Genomic DNA, 24,603 nt, shown 5'->3' with positions numbered 1-24,603 from the left:
TGCTACCATCCAGGCTTTAGGGCTTCCTAATTTTATCCATATCTCTACTCAGCTCAATTTACCAGCTCTGACTAAAGGCTGGGCTATTTTAAAAGCCTGAGGGAAAAATCTTCAACAGTCTATGCTGCCCAACCTCCTCCGGGAATAGTAGTGAGGAAATGGATTTATCCCAGTGAAAATGTAGGGAGAGGATGTCCCTGGTGGCCCAGTGATTAAGAATCCACCTGCCAATGCGGGGCACAAGGGTTCAGTTCCTGGTCTGAGAAGATCCCACACGCCAAGGAGCAACTGAGCCCACGTGCCACAGCTACCGAAATCTCCCCGCCGTCGAGTCCACACTCCGCAGCAAGAGACGCTACCACAGAGAGAAGCCGATGCACCGCAGTGAGGGAGTAGCCACTCGCTGCAAGTAGACAAAGTCTGTGTGCAGCAACGAAGACCCAGCACAGCCACAGATAAATAAATAAAATTTACAAAGCAAGAGAACGCGGGGAGAGAGCTTGAGGGCATGGTGCCTTGGCCGGACCCTGGCGAGACACTGCTTTGCCGGGTGGCGTCCACCTTTCACAACGCACCAAACCCACGAGGCCCAGAAGAAGGGCTCTCCTCCTCCAGGTGTTCTGAGACCCGGCTCCTGAAGCAGCAACGTCATGGACCAAGTCACCTGGTGGGTGCATATCCATCCATAGGCTGAGAACAATGCATTATATCAGGTATTAAAAGAAAGACAAGAGCGGTGGAGCAACAGGAACTCCATTCACTGATGGTGGAAGTGCAGAACGGTACAGTTTGGTAATTTCTTACAAAACTGAACGTAACTACAATCCAGCAGTCTCATTCCTTGTTATTTAGTCAAAGCAGCTGAAAATCCCAGAGAAGGCAATGGCACCCCACTCCAGTACTCTTGCCTGGAAAATCTCATGGACAGAGGAGCCTGGTGGGCTGCCATCTATGGGGTCGCACAGAGTCGGACACGACTGAAGTGACTCAGCAGCAGCAGCTGAAAATTCATGTCCACACAAAAACCTGCACCAGATGTGTATAATAACATCTTTCTTCATAAATGCCAAACCTGGAGGAACCAAATGTCCTTTGATAGGCGAATAGTTTACCCTGGTTTACCCAGGCCATGAAATGTTATTCAGCACTAAAAAATAAGCAGTCAAGCCATGAGGAGACACAGAGGAAAGTTCAATCCTTATTACTAAGCTAAAGAAGCCAATCTGAGAAGGCAGCATACTGTCTGATTCCAGCCATTTGAGAAGCTAAAAGTATGGAGAAGGCAAAAAGATCAGTGGTTGCCAGGGGCTGGGGGGAGGGAGTGATGAAGGGCAAAGCACAGAGTGAAAATGTCATACAAGGGTCTAAACCCATAGAATGAACACACCCACGCCCAGACTGACTAACGTACACCATGGACTAATGAGGAGTCAGTGCGGTGAACTGACTGAAACAGATACGCTGCTTCTGTTCGCAGCGTTGACGGCGTGGAAGGCTGCGTGGGGGCTGGGTGCAGGGGAGCTCTGCACTGTCCGCTCAGTTTCATTGTGAACTGAAAACTGCTCTAAAAAATAAACTCTACAAAAATACATTTAAAAACCCAAAAGAAGACAAAGGGATAAAAGAGTAGCCCAGGATCTAGCCTGGCTGTCTCCTCTCTGCCTCTGGCCGTCTCTCTGGGGCTTCTGTGTCACTTGGTCACTACAGAGGACAGAAGCTGGAACAGCTCCAACCTGTTCAGTGTCTGCCTGTCCCCCACCACCCCCAGAGTCTCTCTCCCGCCGTTCTGCTCCCACAGGGAGAGAATTCTCTCTCCTCAAGGGAGACAACTGGACTAATTAAAAATGTAAAGTAGAGATGGAAAACTGGCAGCCTAAAAATAGGCCAAATTCTACCTGTAGATGCATTGTGTTGGCCAACATTTTCTTTTTTGAGCCACTTGCTACAATTACATTAATTTCACATTAATGAGTTTCACATAAAAAAGGTCCATGTTTGGCTTTTTCCTTAAAAAAAAAATCAAAACCAGTGAACAGAGTGCTCAGATTTTCACAAAGCAGTAGTCAGCTAAGCTGAGGTGTTGCCCATGCATCCATTTTTGCCCTGGCCTCAGAAGCAGTGAGGTCTGAGACCCCTGCTATAAAGGGATGCATCTATTTAAACAATTACCTAGGGGCAGATATGCATGTTTTAAACTATAAAATTCATTTAGGATATGAAAAGCATCAGTTCATTTTAGTCACTCAGTCACATCCAGCTCTTGGTGACCCCATGAACTGCAGCATGCCAGGCCTCCCTGTCTATCACCAACTTCTGGAGTGCACCCAAACTCATGTCCATTGAGTTGGTGATGCCATCCAACCATCTCATCCTCTGTTGTCCCCTTCTCCTCCTGCCTTCAATCTTCCCCAGCATCAGGGTCTTTTCAAATGAGTCAGCTCTTCACATCAGGTGGCCAAAGTATTGGAGTTTCAGCTTCAACATCAGTCCTTCCAATGAACACCCAGGACCGATCTCCTTTAGGATGAGACGATCAGTTGGATCTCACCTCCTTTAGGATGAGAGGATCAGTTGGATCTCATCTCTCTCTCAGTTGGTTGGATCTCCTTGTAGTCCAAGGGACTCTCAAGAGTCTTCTCCAACACCACAGTTCAAAAGCATCAGTTCTTCAGCGCTCAGCTTTCTTCACAGTCCAACTCTCACATCCATACATGACCACTGGAAAAACCATAGCTTTGGCTAGATGGACCTTTGTTGGCAAAGTAATGTCTCTGCTTTTGAATATGCTATCTAGGTTGGTCATAACTTTCCTTCCAAGGAGTAAGCATAAACTACGATATTACTGATCTACCGCTACCTATAGAAAAATTCTACAATCTTATAAAAAGTAAGCAGTTATAAATGTGTCAATATCAGATGAGCTTCTGCCAAACAAGCAGACAGTGAACAAACAAGAGGGAGTGGAGAGCTGTTCTGAGAATCTGGGAATCTGAGATTTTATTTCTAGTTTGGCCTTCGGTCAACTGGACTACAATTCTAGTTTAACAGTGGGTACTGGGGTAGCCAAAGTTCCCCAAAGACTACTTCTTGGCACTCTGATCTCTTGAGTCTCTGTGAAAACAGGGTTCCATTTCCACACAGATTGGAAATGCTTTTATCTGGGTTTGGACAATAACTCTTCAATATTACCACATCAGAGTGTTTCTATAGGAATAAAACTTGGATAACTTTGTTTAATCTAGTGCATTTTGCAGACTGACTTGACAAAAGACAGTGGTTATTAACTGCCCAGAACTTTCCTCCAGTGGCTTGCACGTTGATGAATCAGCTGTATTGGGATCAACGCAGCCTGTGTATCTGATGGTCCCGGGAAGCTTTTAAAGAATATGTTTAGAATTTGAGGGGTGTGCACTTCAGGGTGTTTCTAATTCACTTGCATTTTATCCAATTTTTTTTTTTCTGAAAAGAACACTATTTTTCACCCTTGCTAAGATAACTGTGAAACAAATTAGCAATGGAAAGTATATTCTTTGCATTATCTGAATTTGATTTTCCAAGGTCTTCCTTACCCAGATATAGTGGGTGTTCATCCCTTCCACAGTGACCATTATGCTGCCACAATATTGAAGTCTGGCAAAAGCAGGGCTGTTGTGGAAACATTAGGAAAACATAATTATCGCACAATGGCACCACCTAATTTGCATATTGTTGAAATGCATCTTGATGGGAAAAGGAAACAATTTTCAGAAAATGTTTTCTGTGTCATGGTTTCTATCTTCTTTGTTTCTCTTATCCACACGGGGTCGATCAGAATGCTTTACTACCGAAATTTGAAATAAATCAGGATTTAAAAAAATCTACTTCCCACGAATGAGGCAAGCTTAATCTTTTATGGTACCTCAGGGGTGAGTTTGGGAGCCCCTGAAAAATACAGCTCCTTCTGGAGCACTAAATTCCCTGAAAGAGCTCATGGAAACACCATTTCCTTCCAGACGATGTGATGCTCACACGCAGGCATGGGGGAGTGAGCCCGAGAGCTGGTGTGCCAGATATTAAGCAAACCATTCAGCGTTTTATGGATGAGTTTAGATTTATGTCTTTAAAACAGTTTGAATGGGAATGTTCAAAGTCTTCATACAGAGCTCTATTTATTTTTCCCTATGAAGGCAGAGACTGCTGCAGGTATTCTTTTCGGTGTTGAGCCTTAACTCTTGTTTCCTTTTCTAGACCACTCCATGGCGAGGGGTTTGGGAAGGACAGTGCCTAACTTCTTATAGTGTAGGGTCACCTTTGGTGGGCTAGAGAATTACTCTCTGCTTAGAAAGAAACCTGGAGCCGGCATCTAAAAAAGAATTTTGAAGCTAAGAAACCACAAATCAGGGGCTTCCCTGGTGGCTCAGAAGTAAAGAATCTGCCTGCCAGTGCCGGAGACATGGGTTCGATCCCTGGTCTAGGAAGATCCCAAATGCCACAGGGCAACTAAGCCCGTGAGCCACATGTACCCGGGAATTGCAACTACTGAGCCCACCATGCCACCACCGCTGAGGCTCACATGCCCTAGAGCCTGTGCTTCACAGCAAGAGAAGCCACTGCAATAAGAAGCCCGTGTTCCACAACTAGAGAGCAGCCCCTGCTCACCACAGCTAGAGACAAAACCACGCAGCAACAAAGAACCAGCACAGCCAAAAATAAGCAAATGATAATAAAAGGAAAAAGGAAAGGAAAGAAACCCCAGATCAAGAATCCAAACCATTAGGATAAATCTGATGGGAATGCACACACATATATATCAGTTCAGCTCAGTCGCTCAGTCGTGTCCGACTCTGAGACCCCATGAATCGCAGCACGCCAGGCCTCCCTGTCCATCACCAACTCCCGGAGTTCACTCAGACTCACGTCCATCGAGTCAGTGATGCTATCCAGCCATCTCGTCCTCTGTCGTCCCCCTCTCCTCCTGCCCCCAATCCCTCCCAGCATCAGAGTCTTTTCCAATGAGTCAACTCATTGCATGAGGTGGCCAAAGTACTGGAGTTTCAGCTTTAGCATCAGTCCTTTCAATGAACACCCAGGACTGACCTCCTTTAGGATGGACTGGTTGGATCTCCTTGCAGCCCAAGGGACTCTCAAGAGTCTTCTGCAACACCACAGTTCAAAAGCATCAGTTCTTCAGCGCACAGCTTTCTTCAAAGTTCAACTCTCACATATAAATAGCTTTTTACTAAAGTTCAAAGAAGCAAGGTGCACAAATGCATGACAGACCTCTGGACCAGAGACCTCCAGTTAACAATGTGCTCATTGTGAGCCGGCAGGTTCTTAGGTTTCATTGACAAATGTAGGCTATTTAACATACCTAGAAGGCTACTATCCCACTATCTTCCAAACTGCTCGGTCCAGATAAACACAACTAATTTTGATCCCCAATGCCATGTTTCCTAGAATAATGATAAGCCATAGAGTAGAGCTGTAAAGAACCGGCCTGTCAGTGCAAGAGACATAAGAGATGTGGGTTCAATCTCTGGGTTGGGAAGACCCCCTGGGAAGGGCATAGCAAGCCACTCCAGTAGGCAGGCTACAAGTTCATAGGATCACAAAGAGTCGGTCACAACTGAAGTGACATAGCAGGCAGGCACAGAGTGTGTAGAAGAGACTCTTGGAAAGGCAGGGAAGGAGGGTTTGGAAACCCTGAAATTTGGAGAATGTGAACTTTCTAAGGCAGAGGTTGGGTCTTGGTCATCTTTCTATCCCCAAGTAGCTGGTTGCTTGGAACAAGTGAGTACACAATGACCTACATGAAGAAAAGGCTTCATGCAGCAGTGACAGCTGTAATGTGGAAGCAGCAGCTGGCTTTCTCTAGAAGAAAAAAAGACAGGGCTGGTGGGTACAGATTATCGCTATGCGATAGTGGGAAAACTTACGTTCCCTTCAGCCTATCGTCTGCCAAAGACGTGTGATGTTTCTCAAGGCAAAAGGACCATAAGTGGATTTTCATGAATTGATGTACATTCACTGAATGGCTTCTTGATGTGTTTTCCTTTCCGGTTGCTTCAACTAAATGCCTTAGAGTATCTCTGCTATTTTCTATAGTATTTCTCTCCTTCTCTCCCTGACAACTCCAATAATAAGCAAAATTTGGACTGTCAAATCATAAGGAGGTGAGTTCATCTGATATTATTAATCGAAGAAAATCCAACAATGAGATGAGGGCCCTAATCAGAATCTCTACCCACATCCTTTTTGCTATCTAGGATGCTGTGGTAATTGAGGAAAACTACTGCAGATACAGCATTTCAGCTTAAAAATCTTTGTGAAAGTTTTTCCTCCTCAAGTGCACCTGAGTTTGAATGCAGCATGATTCCTATTACATTGAAATTCCAGATCCTTCTAAATAGTCTTCTACATTATTTTTAGGAAATCTTAAGACCTGAAGGGTTCAGAACCATAAGAAAAATGGCAGTGGGCAGGCTGGTGTGTACATGGACATAAGAGCCCACAGCTGTGACATAAAAACCATAGAATAGAAAGCTGAGAGTTCTAGAACTTGGAAACAGATACAGAATCATCCAATAATGTCAGGGTACTGATCTCTTAATACTGGAAATCTTCAAGCAGGAGTCTGAAGGTCTAGCAAGAGCAGTGAGGAGTTTTATAGTGTAAGAAGCACCACACTAATGGACTGTTTCTGAGTTTCCTGTTATTCCAAATCACTGAAAAGCGATAATCAACAAAGCCACAGAAAGGGTAGATATCCTTCTAGCTGTTAGCCACACGGCACATCAGTTTTCCAGTCCATTCCCAGTGGCTGGCTCCATTCTCTGTCTAAGCCTGAGAGGACTATGCCAGTCTGCCCCAGGAAGTCCTAGGTCTGCTTTATCAGAGGGACTCTCCACCCGCTAGGGAGCAGAGTTTCTGGGAATAGAAAGCAAAAATGTTGGGGGCGGGGGCAGGGTGAAATTCAGCAAGCATTTACTGAGCTTCTACTTTGGACAAAGGATACTTGAGATTCTGATGTGAATCCTTTTCCTCCAGGACTTCACAGTCTAGTTGGGGAGATAGACAGACAGACACACACACACACAGAGGAAGCTCCATCTCTAATTCTTCATTCTCTCCTCATCCCTTTATGAAGGTAACTGCTAAACTCATACAGCTGGCCCTCAGAGGTTATGTTTCCCTCCTCTTTACCCGCCCCTCCTACATGTTGACTAGTTTAGACTCACACCTCTGGACTGACGCCTGTCTACTAAGCGTCCTTCAAACCTCCAAACTTTCCACTTCCAGTGCTTTAACGCTCTGCCACCATCACTCAAATGATGTTATTTTCACTTGAAAAACTTCCTGACTCCCTACATCCTCCTCAAAACCCTAAACCTGGCATTCAAGCCTTGCAGTTTTCTGCTCCAAATTATTTTCTGTCACTACCTATGGCTGCCTCTGTTATACACGCAAGCACAACCACCTCTAGCCTTTTTCTGATCATTTCTCTAGCTGGAATGTCAGACTGCCAACCTCTAAATATTTAAATCTCACCATCCTTAGCAATCAACTCAAACTCCTCCTCCTGCATGACCTCAATCTCAATAACGTCACCTGCAAGTAACCACTCCTTTGTCTTAAATGACCAGCAGCATTTGATTGGCCTTATCTTTGTTTCCACACACTAGCTTGAAATATATTTACGTGTAAAAAGTAAACATTTTTTAGAAGTTATTTTAACTAAAAAAAAAAAAAAAGGTATTAAGCCCATGATGATAAAAGAATGATAAATGATGTGTTTTAAGTTTATTATTTTACATGCAGTAGATTATTTTACATGCCATTCCATTTAATGGTAATATGCCCTGGGAGGAACCCAAGATAGGAGATAAGAATAAACGTTGGGTCCCAGTCCCTGTGGATTTGCTTTTAGTGTGTGCAGGAATACAAACATGTATTTTCTTAATTTTTACTTTACATTGGGGTATAGCTGATTAACAATGTTGTGACAATTTCAGGTGAACAGCAAAGGGACTCAGTCATACATACACATGTATCCATTCTCCCTCCAATTCCCCACTCATCCAGGCTGCCACATAACACGGAGCAGAGTTCCGTGTGCTATACAGGTCCTTGTTGCTTATCCGTTTTAAATATAACAGTGTGTGCACATCCACCCCAAACTCTCTGACTATCGTTTCCCTTCATCCTTCCCCTCTGGCAACCATAAGTTTGACAAGTATGTATTTTTGAACACTAGTCCCATACAGTTTACTAAGAGGTTCATATTGGAAACCTTGACTGCAGAGGTGGGCTCATGGCCTGGGCGAGACCAGGTGTAGATCCCCAGGCAGAGGCAGCACTGGGGATCACCGACTTTGACTCGATCTTCCTCTTTCTGGGAAGGAAACTCCTCACTTTGGTCAAAGAACTGATGATCTGTCCTACCTACTAGAAACATTGGCTCTGTGGGGCTTATTGAGCAAGACACTTTGGTCCTCAACACGGCCCACACCATTCCATGGGCCTCATGCAGAATGCTGACTGTGGGCCTCTTGTGCAGGCTTTAGAGACTCCTTGTTAACTAGATGACTCTGGTATGTGTCTTATCTCCCCAACTCGAATAGGACTCTGGACTTGGAAAGAGGATCTTTGTCACTGCAGAACAATGCTCAGTGGACCTGTCTTCTGAATGAGGGGATGAACAAACTCTCAATTGTGAAGATGTCACACTTAGGAATGGCCCTTTAAACGTTTTCTTTTATTTTTAATTCTAGGAGTTTATCTTCAAATTGCCCCATCCAGTCTCTGTCACAGACTCCACCTTGGACATTTATAAGATGGTTATCCTAAGGCAAGGACCTCAGCTATGGCCACAGACTAGAAGCAGACTAGCTGCCTCCCTTTCCCCAGTGCTCCAATCCTGTGGGGGTACAACAAGGTATGTCTATTTCTTAAGAATACAATTTTAATGAAAGGGACAGAGACCCATATTTCTTATAGACAAGTGGCTGACAGTACAAGTGCCAAGATACCCAGACAAGTTAGTGGTGTACTCAGGATGGCCTCGCATCTCTGCCTTCCAGAGAGGCTCCTTGCTCCGCTCTGAGATATATGACGCATCATGTAAAACTGATTCATGCTAACAATCGTGAATAGGGCATGGCTGATGGCTGTCTCCTTATTTACCAACCTGTAGATCAGCCATTCGTCATTCCGATGCACAAAGTGGGCTGTGTTGCAAATGAGATGATATCGCCGAAACCATATTTCAGTTCAGGATAAGAGACTGTCAACTCATTGAAAATGTGTGAAAATAAATCTATCTGATATATATTTTTTTGATCAGCTCCAGCAGGACATGATAAAACTGTCTGTGGGTTAAGTTTTATTGCAGATGGAAAGAAGAGGGTGACAGGCCCTGAGCAGGACTTCCGAGCACATCGCCCCTAGGTGAGGTCTCCTCTCCACTGCCCAGCAGCTCTCCTGTTCTTCCTTCATCTTTTCCTCCTCAGATCTGTCCAACTGAATCATAAACTGTCAAAGTTGGAAGGGGCCTGATAGATCATTTTTGAGGATTGTGGCCTGAAGCATACAAGCTTTGAAGGATGTTGAACCCATTAAATCTTTCTTGCATCTGGGCAATTGCAGTGTCCTTGACTTTTGTCAAACTTTCAAAGAAGCTCCCAAAAAATCATATTTAAAGTTAATTTTGATGTCATATATATATATAACGAGAGTAGACTCATGGCTAGAGGGTCCACTGTTACTCTTTGTAAGTTGAAGGTACAGGACCACAGCTGGTCCCTGGTTCCTGAGTCACTGCACTTAGTTACCTGCCACAGTGTTATCTCAGAGTGGACAGTGGTTACCACTGTTTGGGATTTCTCACTTTTCCTGTTGTCCTTTGGTAATAAAGACCACAGAGGTGGGGCATGCCTTAAGATGGGCAAACGCAGTTCTATGACAGAGACTGTGCCACAAGATAACCCAATTCAATTCTGTTTCCTTCTTTGTGGGCATGTCGGAAAACTGTAATTTCCAGCCTGCTTTGCAATTAGGTGGGATCCTGCTATTTGGTGGGATATGAATGAAAATCGTATTGACATTTCCCATGATGGCCCTTAAAGACATTCTTTACAAATGTTCAGCTTTCTTCCATGGCTCAAGACCCTGGAGGCCAGATATACAGATCAAGGGTTACAAGAAGAAGGGAGTCTGGACCACTGAGTTATCTGACGGAGGACTGCCCTATGGGTGCACACTGGTATTTGTATGACTAGAAGTGAAGTCTGGTCTGCAGACCCACGAAGCTGCGGGCAGTCACCACAGTGCAGCCTGGGCACCTTTAGTGACACGGTGCCACCCTCCCCTAGCACATCAGTTGGTGTGTCACAGGGAGGGCCCGTGACATAAACGCCACCAAAGAGAGGCTCCATGGCCCCCCGCAGCTGTGCTTTGATAACAAACATCCTCAGTAGCTTGGTGCCTCAGAGCAGCAAACATCTTTTCGTTCACATTACACCTAGAAGATTTATGTTGGGTTTGGGACTCTTCGTGTCTTTTCATTCTTGGGCCCAGGCCAATGCATGAGTCCCTGAGGGGGTACACCTGGTCTAACGACAGAGGAGAAAAGCAAGAGGGCTGGCAGAAACCCCCGGTGCCTCCTGGGGTTTACCTCCTTATGCACCGTTCACCTTCAGCTCAGTCACCAAGGCATGTCAGATGACCAGAAGCAAAGCCAATGAGGCGATGCATGCCTGTCCCATGGGAGGGCTGGTAAGCCACACGGCAGTGGCCAGGGAGGCTCAATCCTCTTAGAGGGATGGGGGAATAATTATTTTGAATAATAACATAAATGTTATCCCTTGGATTGGTACATAAATGTTGGGGGAAAGAAGTTACATTCTGCCTGTAATCTACAGCTGTAACTGCTAACATGCATGTCTGACACCCTGTGGAAGACGCCTGTCAAGGGTTCAGTTCAGCTGCATAGTCACGGGAGACACTGGGTTCAACCCCCAAAAGAAGAAGGCAGGAAGGGGAGGCCAGGTGCACTGAGTCACCCTACTGACTCAGACCCCTCAGTTCAGGTCCTGAGCCCTGGGCTCCATAGAGCATTCTTTGGTTCTACGAGTCACCTACCCAGTAGCCATCCCACCACACCAATCAGCAGAGCCGACTACCCTCTGCTTTACTTTGTATCTTCACCTCAGCTTCTCTAGAATTCCTGCCACTTGTAACTAAGAGAATCCCGGGTTATGTAACTTATTATATAATACATATTATCACAGGATACATATTTTGTAATGTATATCTGCCTTGTGGAATTCAGGTTGAGAGAATCAAATAAGGTTAGGGTCAAATCCACTCCATACTTTTCTAGTTATGTGATCTTGGGCAACTTCATGCCACAGTTTCTCCATCTGTAAAATGGGGCAACAACCTCTACCTCAGCAATGTAGGCTAATCTGTCCCTTTCTCAGCCTTTCCCATTTCGGCTCCATTGGTCCAGTGACTCGGCTTGAAAGCTCTGGAGAGTTTGTTGGCTTTTCTTTCTTTCTTGTTATACATGTTCCACGTTCAGCACATGGACAACCATCCTGAGAACTCAACCACTTCTCGCCACTCTGACCACCATAGTCCAAGCCATCGCCTCTTCAGACCCCTGCCCCCTCCGCTTTCTCTCCCGTGGTTTGTGGTACAACAGGAGGAATGAGTCTTGTGAAACACAACTCACCTCGTGGCAGGCTCCTGCTCAGTGCCCCTCATCTCACTCAGGGAAACGCAAACTTCTAACCGCGACACACCACACGTGACTGGGCTGTTCCCTCCCTGCCTGCTGCATCCCTGCTGCTTCCTCGCCTCACTCCGCTCTCAGCACACCTCCCCCGTGCTGATCCCGGGGAAGAGTCAACACACTTCTCCTCAGGACCTTTGCACTTCCAGCCCCTGGGCCTGTATCACTCTTTCCGGCATGTTTCCTCCTTCCCTCCTTCCAATCTTTGCTCAAGAATGCCCTCATCCTGCAGGGCTTCCTGGATACCTTTATGTAAAACAACAGACTTCCCCTCTCCCTGTCTGGGCTTTGTTCATCTTCATCAGAGCACAGGTAACCACCTGACATATATATATATTAGCTTATTTCAGTAAGCTTTAGGAGAGCAGAGACTGTTTTGTTAACTGTTTTTGTTAACATATTTCGAAACATCATACGTGCTTTGTGAATGTCATGAATATATAAATGAATACAACTGGTCTAGAGATTAACTTAAAGCCCATAATACCTGTAAAGTGCAGTGTGAGAATGAGCACACAGTAGGACATAAAACCACTTCTATGATCTCAAGGTATCTGTATGCTATGTTCACGGTCCTTGAAATAACAGAGGCCAACGTGGGAGAATTTGGGAGCAAGGTCCCTTTCGAAGCCCTTGACACCACACGTCATGAACACATCTCTGAAGCTGGCCAGCCTGGCCCTGAGCTCCGAATAGCTGGCCTTTGGGGAGGAGAACCCTGGAGTGCCCTCCTGCCCCCAGTGACATTCGGCCTCCACCTTCCCTAGCAAGACCTCTCCGGCCACAAGTCTGGAGAAATCTCAGGCAGACACGCACCAGGAAGAAGATTATTAAATTCCAGCTCGATGGCCGAAAATAGACAGAAATCCCCCAAGTCTACCTGGTTGAGACAACAGGCAGAGCAGCTGCAGCAGGTAGGCGAGGGTAGACCCGGATTTGTGAGCAGGCATCATGGTGAGAATTACCACCAGGGAGGCTGGGGCTGGCTGCACCCAGGGGCGATGGTGAAGTCATCATTCTAGAGCCCACGGCTTCAGAAAGTCTAACTCTCTCCCCCTCCATCCAGGACAACTGTGTAACTCCAGCGGCCCTGGTTTGCACACATTCTGAGATTCCATCAGAGCTGTGCACAGAAAGAGCAAGGGGTCTAAGCGGCAGCTTCAGAGAGTCTATTATAATGTCCCCGCACACAGAGCGCCTATTGCACATTCTCTGATGACTGCACAGGGATCCTGTTAACACAGAGCAGCTTTATGCTAGCAGTGACCCCACGGAGGAGCTGGAGGAGCCATTTACTAGCTGGCAACAGCCACCACAGAGGGAAAACCGTGATCACGTGCCTCTGATCGGCTTTTCCCTCTCCCCAGCGCACCCTCGGGGTGGGGCGGGGGCGTCTTTGGTCTGTATCTGTGTCCTCACATCGCCTCCTCTCTCTGATTCCCACCGTTCTCCCCTCTGGTCACCTTTCCCTTTCTCCCTGCCTCGCTCATCAGCGGTGTCTCTAACACTCCCTGGGCCCTGCGTGGGCACCGGCACTGTGATGAAGATGGCCAGGACCCGCCCCCTGAGCTCAGGGAGGTGCTGCCCCGCTGCTGAGTGTGCGCCTCCCAGGGAACAGAGGAGGGAGCAGGAGCGCCAAAGGGGAGTCGGAAGCTTTCTGCAAAGGCGCGTGAAGGAAGGATTCAGACCGAAGACATGGGGTGAGAAGAGCCTTTGAGCTGGAAGGGAGGTCACCGCTAGCGGCCAGAGAGGATTTAGATTTATCTTTGTCTAATAGCTAACATTTCTGGTATGCCTACCTTACGTCAAACATGACATTAAGTCCACGACATAGACTATTTCATTTAATCTTCATTTAAGCCTAAGAGGAATGAGCCCCTTTACAGAGAGAGACTGAGGCTAAGAGAAAAGGAGTAATCTCATTCAAAGCCCCATGGAGACAAATTCTAATTTCTAGAATTAGAAATTAAACCCAGACCCATACCCCTGGGTCTTACTACCTTCTGAGTGGAGTAGAAGGAAATCTGTTTAAAACACAGATGCAAAAGCCAGATGGTGAAGGAACTTGGATGCCAGAAGGAGTTTCAGATTTCCTTGGACAGTAATGGTTAGGAGCGGAGAAGGGTCTGAAAAGGGTTAAACAAAGCATTAATAAGCTCTCTCATTTAACCTTTGTCTTACAGCCCTGTAACTACGCAAACAACACAAATTATTCTCCCTCATCCCAGATAACCATCTCCTGTACCTTCCTTAATTCTACAGATCACTCAAGATAAAGGTAATTTTTATCACAGCTGTTTCATCTCTATTTCACCCTCCTTCCAGGTATCTTTATCCTGTTTGATATTATTGCATGGTATTTTAATATAGCTATTTGCAACAGGATCCTAGAAATATGTATTAAATCAGTGTTGGTCACAGCAGACCTTTAGGTAGTGGCTTTTTTCCTAGTGCATTACTTAGTAATAACAAAACTTTCTGGCCCAGAAATTGTGAGCTAATTATCATGTACATAGTCAAATGGTAAGCACATTCCCAAATTGGGATTTTAAGCTTTTTCAGAAGAGTCCCCAGGAATTTCATTTTCTTTAAAAATGTGCTTATTACTTATTCATTAAGCAGATTTTTCTTTTTTTTCTTTTTTTTTAAATTTTATTTTATTTTTGCCAAAATATTTATTTTATAGTTTTGCCAAATATCAAAATGAATCCACCACAGGTATACATGTGTTCCCCATCCTGAACCCTCCTCCCTCCTCCCTCCCCATACCATCCCTCTGGGTCGTCCCAGTGCTCTAGCCCCATGCATCCAGTATCATGCATAGAACCTGGACTGGCATCTCGTTTCATACATGATATTTTACATGTTTCAATGCCATTCTCCCAAATCTTCCCACCCTCTCCCTCTCCCACAGAGTCCATAAGACTGTTCTATACATCAGTGTCTCTTTTGCTGTCTCGTACAAAGGGTTATTGTTACCATCTTTCTAAATTCCATATATATACATTAGTATACTGTATTGATGTTTTTCCTTCTGGCTTACTTCACTCTGTAAAATAGGCTCCAGTTTCATCCACCTCATTAGAACTGATTCAAATGTATTCTTTTTAATGGCTGAGTAATACTCCATTGTGTATATGTACCACTGCTTTCTTATCCATTCATCTGCTGATGGACATCTAGGTTGCTTCCATGTCCTGGCTATTATAAGCAGTGCTGTGATGAACATTGGGGTACATGTGTCTCTTTCCCTTCTGGTTTCCTCAGTGTGTATGCCCAGCAGTGGGATTGCTGGATCATAAGGCAGTTCTATTTCCAGGTTTTTAAGGAATCTCCACACTGTTCTCCATAGTGGCTGTACTAGTTTGCATTCCCACCAACAGTGTAAGAGGGTTCCTTTTTCTCCACACCCTCTCCAGCATTTATTATTTGTAGACTTTTGGATCACAGCCATTCTGACTGGTGTGAAATGGTACCTCATAGTGGTTTTGATTTGCATTTCTCTGATAATGAGTGATGTTGAGCATCTTTTCATGTGTTTGTTAGCCATCTGTATGTCTTCTTTGAAGAAATGTCTATTTAGTTCTTTGGCCCATTTTTTGATTGGGTCATTTATTTTTCTGGAGTTGAGCTGTAGGAGTTGCTTGTATATTTTTGAGATTAGTTGTTTGTCAGTTGCTTCATTTGCTATTATTTTCTCCCATTCTGAAGGCTGTCTTTTCACCTTGCTAATAGTTTCCTTTGATGTGCAGAAGCTTTTAAGGTTAATTAGGTCCCATTTGTTTATTTTTGCTTTTATTTCCAATATTCTGGGAGGTGGGTCATAGAGGATCCTGCTGTGATGTATGTCAGAGAGTGTTTTGCCTATGTTCTCCTCTAGGAGTTTTATAGTTTCTGGCCTTACATTGAGATCTTTAATCCACTTTGAGTTTTTTTTTGTGTATGGTGTTAGAAAGTGTTCTATTTTCATTCTTTTACAAGTGGTTGACCAGATTTCCCAGCACCACTTGTTAAAGAGATTGTCTTTAATCCATCGTATATTCTTGCCTCCTTTGTCAAAGATAAGGTGTCCATATGTGCGTGGATTTATCTCTGGGCTTTCTATTTTGTTCCATTGATCTATATTTCTGTCTTTGTGCCAGTACCATACTGTCTTGATAACTGTGGCTTTGTAGTAGAGCCTGAAGTCAGGTAGGTTGATTCCTCCAGTTCCATTCTTCTTTCTTAAGATTGCTTTGGCTATTCGAGGTTTTTTGTATTTCCATACAAATTGTGAAATTATTTGTTCTAGCTCTGTGAAGAATACCGTTGGTAGCTTGATAGGGATTGCATTGAATCTATAAATTGCTTTGGGTAGTATACTCATTTTCACTATATTGATTCTTCCAATCCATGAACATGGTATATTTCTCCATCTATTAGTGTCCTCTTTGATTTATATTACCAGTGTTTTATAGTTTTCTATATATAGGTCTTTAGTTTCTTTAGGTAGATATATTCCTAAGTATTTTGTTCTTTCTGTTGCAATGGTGAATGGAATTGTTTCCTTAATTTCTCTTTCTGTTTTCTCATTATTAGTGTATAGGAATGCAAGGGATTTCTGTGTGTTGATTTTATATCCTGCAACTTTACTATAGTCATTGATTAGTTCTAGTAATTTTCTGGTGGAGTCTTTAGGGTTTTCTATGTAGAGGATCATGTCATCTGCAAACAGTGAGAGTTTTACTTCTTCTTTTCCAATTTGGATTCCTTTTCTTTCTTTTTCTGCTCTGATTGCTGTGGCCAAAACTTCCAAAACTATGTTGAATAGTAATGGTGAAAGTGGGCACCCTTGTCTTGTGAAAGAAATCTTAAAACTTAGAGGAGAAATAAATGCAAAGGAAACAAAAGAGACCATAGCAAAAATCAACAAAACCAAAAGCTGGTTCTTTGAAAGGATAAATAAAATTGACAAACCATTAGCCAGACTCATCAAGAAACAAAGGGAGAAAAATCAAATCAATAAAATTAGTAACGAAAATGGAGAGATCACAACAGACAACACAGAAATACAAAGGATCATAAGAGACTACTATCAACAATTATATGCCAATAAAATGGACAACGAGGAAGAAATGGACAAATTCTTAGAAAAGTACAACTTTCCAAAACTTGACCAGGAAGAAATAGAAAATCTTAACAGACCCATCACAAGCACGGAAATTGAAACTGTAATCAAAAATCTTCCAGCAAACAAAAGCCCAGGTCCAGACGGCTTCACAGCTGAATTTTACCAAAAATTTAGAGAAGAGCTAACACCTATCCTGCTGAAACTCTTCCAGAAAATTGCAGAGGAAGGTAAACTTCCAAACTCATTTATGAGGCCACCATCACCCTAATACCAAAACATGACAAAGATCCCACAAAAAAAGAAACTACAGGCCAATATCACTAATGAACATAGATGCAAAAATCCTTAACAAAATTCTAGCAATCAGAATCCAACAACACATTAAAAAGATCATACACCATGATCAAGTGGGCTTTATCCGAGGGATGCAAGGATTCTTCAATATCCGCAAATCAATCAATGTAATACACCACATTAACAAATTGAAAAATAAAAACCATATGATTATCTCAATAGATGCAGAGAAAGCCTTTGACAAAATTCAACACCCATTTATGATAAAAACTCTCCAGAAAGCAGGAATAGAAGGAACATACCTCAACATAATAAAAGCTATATATGACAAACCCACAGCAAACATTATCCTCAATGGTGAAAAATTGAAAGCATTTCCTCTAAAGTCAGGAGCAGATTTTTCTTGAAGTAGATAATATAATCTCTTGAGTATAAGTTTCATTACCTTTCCTCAAGGTTAACAGATGAGGTCAGATATAAACATGCCAAAGAGCTTTTACCTCTCTTGTACGGCCATTACCTGGATGGTTACTGACTGCATTTTAAAATATTCCACTAGAGCTTTGATTAGGGTCTTGACTGCTAAGTTCCTCACAGTAGCTCCCAAAGCAGAATGTTAAATGACCAGACTGTCTCTTGGGAACTGGGATCTGCTATCAACAGTTTCACATATTTTAGAAATTTCTTTACTTAAGAAGAGAAAAAATAACAGCTGAGAAAGAAGAGAAGCTAAAGGCAAAGGAGAAAAGGAAAGCTATACCAATTTGAATGCAGAGTTCCAAAGAACAGCAAGGAGAGAGAAAAAAGCCGGCCTCAGTGATCAATGCAAAGAAATAGAGGAAAACAATAGAATGGGAAAGACTAGAGCTGTCTTCAAGAAATCAGTCCTGAATATTCATTGGAAGGACTGATGCTGAAGCTGAAACTCCAATACTTTGGCCGCCTGATATGAAAAACTGACTCACTAGAAAAGACCCTGATGCTGGGAAAGATTGAAGGCAGGAGGAGAAGGGGACGACAGAGGATAAGATGGTTGGGTGGCATCACCGACTCAAAGGACATTAGTTTGAGCAAGCTCTGGGAGTTGGTGATGGACAGGGAAGCCTGGCGTGCTGCAGTCCATGGGGTCGCAAAGAGTGGGACAAGACTGAGCGACTGAACTCAACTGTGTGAACTGAAGAACAGAAAAGAGGCATTAGCCTACTCTTAGCAAGGCAAACAGCCAAGAATATATGTGGGGAAAAGACAGTTTATTCAACAAGTGGTACTGAGAAAACGCAACAGCCACATACATAAGAATGAACATGAACCCCTATCTTACACTGTACAAAACAACTAAATCAAAATGGATTAGACATGTGAATGTAAAACCTGAAACTGTGAAACTTCTGGAACAAAAAATGGATGGAAAGCTCTCTGACCAGTCTTAGATCTGAATCCAAAGGCAATGGCAGGACTTCGCTGGTGGCACAGTGGATAAAAATCTGCCAGCCAATGCAGGGGACGTGAGTTCAATCCCTGATCCAGGAAGATCTCACATGCCATGGAGCAGCTAAGCCTGTGCACCAAGACTACTGAAGTCTGTTAGCCTAGAGCCCACGCTCTGCAACAAGGTGAAGCCCGCACTTGTCTCAACTACAGAAAGCCCACCTGCAGCAAGGAAGCCCCAGTCCAGTCAAAAATAAATAAAAATTTTCTAAAAAGGGTAATGACAACAAAAGCTAAAATAAACACACAAAACTACATGAAGCTACAGAGCATTTGCACAACAAAGAAAACCATCAACAAGTGAAAAGTCCACCTACTGCACTGGAGAAGATATCTGTTAATTTTATATCCAAGAAGAAGATAATCTCTGGTTATATAAATAAATAACTTATGCAACTCAGTTAACAAAATGAAAAAAAAAAAAAAAAAAAAACCCAAAGAGTCTCACTTTAAAATGGGCAGAGGATCTGAATACACATTTCTCCAAGGAAGAAAAACATTTGATCAACAGATATATGTAATGCTCAATACCATTAGCCACTGGTGACGGTTTAGTCACTATACTATGTCATGTCCAACTTTTGTGACGCTATGGACTGTAGGCCGCCAGGCTTCTCTGTCCGTAGGATTCTCCAGGCAAGAATACTGGAGTGGGTTGCCATTTCCTTCTCCAGGGGATCTTCCTGACCCAGGGATTGAACCCTGGTCTCCTGCACTGCAGGCACACTTTTTACCAACTGAGCTACCATGGAAGCCCAAAACACTTGAGTATTAACAAATTAATTTCAACCTAAGTTTATAACCACTGAAAAAGGTCAGTTTTCATTCTAATCCCAAAGAAACGCAATGCCAAAGAATGCTCAAACTACCGCACAATTGCACTCATCTCACACGCTAGTAATGCTCAAAATTCTCCAAGCCAGGCTTCAACAGTACATGAACCATGAACTTCCAGATGTTCAAGCTGGATATAGAAAAAGCAGAGGAATCAGAGATCAAATTGCCACATCCGTTGGATCATCAAAAAAGCAAAGAGTTCAAGAAAAACATCTATTTCTGCTTTATTGACTATGCCAAAGCCTTTGACTGTGTGGATCACAACAAACTGTGGAAAATTCTTAAAGAGATGGGAATACCAGACCATGTGACCTGCCTCCTGAGAAATGTGTATGCAGGTCAGGAAGCAACAGTTAGAACTGGACATGGAACAACAGACTGGTTTCAAATTGGGAAAGGAGTACATCAAGGCTGTATATTGTCACCCTGCTTATTTAACTTATATGCAGAGTACATCATGAGAAATGCTGGGCTGGAAGAAGCACAAGCTGGAATCAAGATTGCCAGGAGAAATATCAATAACCTCAGATATGCAGATGACACCACCCTTATGGCAGAAAGTGAAGAGGAACTAAAAAGCCTCTTGATGAAAGTGAAAGAGGAAAGTGGAAAAAGTTGGCTTAAAACTCAACATTCAAAAAACTAAGACCACGGCATCCGGTCCCAACACTTCATGGCAAACAGATGGGGAAACATAGAAACAGAGACAGACTTTATTTTTGGGGCTCCAAAATCATCACAGATGGTGACTGCAGTCATGAAATTAAAAGACACTTGCTCCTTGGGAGAAAAGCTATCACCAACCTAGACAGCATATTAAAAAGCAGAGACATTACTTTGTCAACAAAGGTCCGTCTACTCAAAAGTATGGTTATTCCAGTGGTCATGTATGGATGAGAGAGTTGGGCTATAAAGAAAGCTGAGCACCAAAGAACTGATGCTTTTGAACTGTGGTGTTGGAGCAGACTCTTGAGAGTCCCTTGGACTGCAAGGAGATCCAACCAGTCCATCCTAAAGGCAATCAGTCCTGAATATTCATTGGAAGGACTAATGCTGAAGCTGAAACTCCAATACTTTGGCCACCTGATGCAAAGAACTGACTCCTCAGAAAAGACCCTGATGCTGGCAGAGATTGAACGTGGGAGGAGAAGGGGATGACAGAGGATGAGATGGCTGGATGGCATCACTGACTCGATGGACGTGAGTCTGAGTGAACTCCGGGAGTTGGTGAAGGACAGGGAGGCCTGGCGTGCTGCAGTCCATGGGGTCATGAAGAGTCGGACACGACTGAGCGACTGAACTGAACAGCCTGCACCGTGTGTAGTACGGGTGTAACAAAGATGTTAAAGATAGCAATTCTGCCTAAAAGGTGTTCTGAACCTCACTGGGAAATGTAAAGCAAAATGACAATAAGATAGGCCTCACACCTCATAGACTCACTATCATGGCTATTAAAAGACAAGAGATAACTAGGGTTAGCTAGGAAGCAAAGGAAAAAAAAAAACAATATTTTTGCACGGTTGGTGGGACTTCAAATTGGTATAGCCAGTATGGAAAACAGCAATGATGTTCCAAAACAATTAAAAACAAAAACACCATACAATCTAAAAATTCTAGTTCTGGGCACTTCTCTGAAGAAAAGTGAAACACTAATTAAAATAGAAACATGCACAGCAACATTCATCATAGCAATGTTTCCTCTAGTCACAACATAGAAGCAACAAAAATGTCCATTATCGGATAGATAAGGGAAATACATGTATGACTCAGTCATGAAAAAGGATGAAATAAAGCCATTTCCAGCAAGACGGAAGGACCTGGCAATGATCATACTAAGTGCATGGAATCACACCAAGACATACCACTATATTACTTGTGGGCTGCATCTATGAATCAATAAGTATAAATGAGCTAATTTACAAAACAGAAACAGATGCACAGACTTACAAACAACAACAACAAAAAAAACAAACTTGTTTCAACCAACAGGGCAGCCTGGGGTGGTGAGAGGAATAATTTAGGAGGTTTGGATTAGCATATTCACAGCACGTACACAAGAGATAATTAATGAGGACCTACAGTATAGCACAGGGAGTCCTACTCAATGCTCTGTAGTAACCTATCAGGGCAAAGAATCAGAAGAAGTATGTATGTGTGTGTATATATACATAAACACATGTATATGTATGTGTGTGTTTGTGTGTGTATATGTATGTGTGTGTGTATCAAAATAACTGAATCAGGTGGCCATACACCCAAAAAAGAGGACAGTGAAAATCAATGCTATTTCACTATAAAATAAGAATTAAATTTAAAAAGAAAAGAAAGAACAGAACTGCCAGTGGTATTCCCCTCAGGCCTGGGTGACCTGGGCTGCTGCTGCCTTCCTGGAGCCTGTCTGGCGTGGGTCCGAAGGTTGGAGGACTACAGAGCTAGGCAAAATGTGAGGGTGGGCCAGCAAATGACTGCCCCCTTGAAACTGGAGTACCTGGTCCACTATGGATGGGACCCCAGTCTCCATGTCCAGGTGGTACCTCATAAATGTCAACCAATCCTAGGAGACTCAAGAGACAATGGAGCCACTGAGCTAAAAGTGTTCTGAAAAGTCACCAGGTCTCAACTTCTTCCAGAGGTGGGGTCCACACTGGGCCCCTCGTTGTCCCCCACCTAAGTACAAGAGGATCATCCGCAACCCACTCTGGCCAGGGTTTGGGTTTTGTCTGCCAGATGCAGTGTAAGGGGGAAGAAGTAACGAGCCTGGCTCTGGCATATTCCATCTATCCTACAACCCAGCAACAGGAGTTGACTCTAGGGCTCAGGTTGCTGAAGGAACTGGAGTGGGGCATAAATCAGTGCTGCCGCCTTGTGGACGTTTCCTGTAACTACAACTTGTAAAACCACCTCCTGAAAGTCGCGCAGTCATGCCCAGCTCTTTGCGACCCCATGGACTATACAGTCCGTGGAATTCTCCAGGCCAGAATACTGGGGTGGGTAGCCTCTCCCTTCTCCAGGGGATCTTCTCAACTCGCGGACAGAACCCAGATCTCCTGCATTGCAGGTGGGATTCTTTACCAGCTGAGCTGCAAGGGAAGTCCACACCTAGGGGCACTTGAAATTCATGAGACCTGAGGGGTTGTAAAGGACACCCGCCCTCCAGCAATAAGAAGCCCATGGAGAGAGGAGCCTGGCAGGCTACAGTCCATGGCGTCGCAAAGAGTCGGACACAACTGAAGACACTTAGCATGCACACATGCGTGATAAACAAAAGCAAGGAGGCTCCTTAAAAACTGAAACGGAACTTCCACATGATCCAGTCATCTCATCTTAAACACGGATGCAGAGAGAAACGACAATTTGAAAGACACATGGATCCCAACGTTCACTGCACCACAGTTTACATGAGCCAAGACGTGGGAGCAACCAGAATGTACATCATCAGATAGATGGGTAAAGAAGATGTGGTATATCTATACACACGATGGAGCATGACTCAGCCACAAAAATGAATGAAATAATGCCTTTTGCAGCAACATGAATGCACCTGGCAAGGATAAGAGCATAAGGTCAGAGAGACAAAGGCGTATAACCTATGCTATCACTTATGGGTAGAATTTGTAAATCAAATTTGTATAAATGAATTCCTTTACAAAACAGAAACAGACCCCCAGAAATAGAAAACAAACTCGCTTTTACAAAAGGACAAGGTGAGACAGTGGGAGGAATAGTTTGTGAGATTTGGATTAACAAACAGTATCTATACATAGTACAGAGTCAATGAGGACCAACAGCATAGCATTTGGAGCTCTATACTCAATAGACCATAATAAGCAATCCAGAAAAATAATCGAAAGAAAGCTAGATAAATGTACAACAGAATCAGGTGGCTGTATCCCCCAAACAAAGAGGACACTGAAAATCAATGCTATTGCAGAATTCAACAAAACTTAATTTTGAAAAGGAAGGAAAGAAATTTCAACAGGATTCCCCGCATGTGTAGATAACCTGAGCTGCCGTCACATTGCTGGTGCATGTGAAGCCGTGGGTCCCAAGGCTGGAGTGGTATGGAGCTAGGGAACTGGTGAGGCTGTGTAGCAAAGGACGGGTCCCTGGACCTGGAGGGACCGGGCAACTGTGCATGGGCCCCAATCTCTAGATCCAGGTGGCACCTCATAGACGACAAGCAATCCTTGGGCACCGAAAAGAAGGTGGAGCCTCTGGGATAAAAGCTCTGAGAAGTCAGCTGGTCTCCTCTCCCAGTGCTGAGGTTCCCACCTGCTGTCTCCCTCTTTGTCACTCCAAGTAAGTACAAGAGCACCGTCAAAACCCCAGTTTGGCTAGGACTTGGAATTTATCCGCCAACTTTAGTGTAATGGGTATAAAGTAATGAGCCTCTTCTGGCATATTCCATCTAGTCTACAACCCAGGACCAGGACCTAAGCTAGGGCTCTGGTAGCCAAAGAAACCAGAGCAGGGCATGAAGCAGTGCTGCCGCCTTGTGGACATTCCCTGTAACTACAAGTTGAAATCCACGGCTTAGGGGCACTTCAAATTCACAAGACCTGAGGGGTTGTAAAGGACATCTGCCCTCCAGTGATGTCCTAGAGTAGGCAATGGAAAACAGTTTAAACCAGGGTGGATCTTGGAAAAAAAACAATCTCAAAGTAGTTAAAAAACGCACTGTTTCTAAGTGTCTCTCCGTTACTCAGTCTTTTTTGGAAAGTACATGAAAAGATACTCCACATTGCTAATTATTCAAGAATTGCAAATTAAAACTAACACTACAACCAGGATTCACCTCACACCAGTCAGAATGGCCATCCTCAAAAAGCCTAGATGCCCTAAACGCAGGAGAGGGCCTGGAGAAAAGGGAACCCTTCTGCCCTGTTTAGGACTTCCCTGGTGGCTCAGATGGTAAAGCGTCTGCCTACAATGTGGGAGACCTGGGTAATGAAATTGCTCACAGCCATGATGGAGCACAGCACGGGTGGCCCCTTAAAACACTGAAAATAGAGCTACCACGTGATCTCGTCATCTCACTCATGAACCTCACTGCAGAGAGAATCCATGATTTGAAAAGACACACGCACCCAATGTTCTCTGC

The 24,603-nt window shown here is 43.9% G+C and overlaps 2 long non-coding RNA genes across 3 annotated transcripts in view; both read left to right on the top strand.

Moving 5' to 3' along the window:
• Nucleotides 1–6,551: 6,551 nt before the first annotated feature.
• Nucleotides 6,552–9,651, top strand: LOC112443451 (uncharacterized). Its single transcript, XR_009492358.1, has 3 exons — nucleotides 6,552–6,633; nucleotides 8,751–8,914; nucleotides 9,360–9,651. It is a non-coding gene; the product is annotated as an uncharacterized lncRNA (long non-coding RNA).
• A 1,669-nt stretch (nucleotides 9,652–11,320) lies between these two features.
• LOC112443448 (uncharacterized) overlaps nucleotides 11,321–24,603 on the top strand; it is a 93,134-nt gene continuing 79,851 nt past the window's right edge. The window contains exons 1-3 of one of the 2 annotated variants that reach the window (XR_009492357.1): nucleotides 11,321–12,687; nucleotides 13,267–13,473; nucleotides 13,957–14,051. This is a non-coding gene — a long non-coding RNA (uncharacterized lncRNA). The remainder of the gene's footprint in view (nucleotides 12,688–13,266; nucleotides 13,474–13,956; nucleotides 14,052–24,603) is intronic. The other variant, XR_003031818.2, reaches the window with a different exon arrangement.

Source organism: Bos taurus, chromosome 22, assembly GCF_002263795.3.
Source record: "Bos taurus isolate L1 Dominette 01449 registration number 42190680 breed Hereford chromosome 22, ARS-UCD2.0, whole genome shotgun sequence".
NCBI classification, from domain to species: domain Eukaryota; kingdom Metazoa; phylum Chordata; class Mammalia; order Artiodactyla; family Bovidae; genus Bos; species Bos taurus.
Note: the sequence above shows the minus strand (reverse complement) of the source record. Positions and strands in the feature narration are given on the sequence as shown.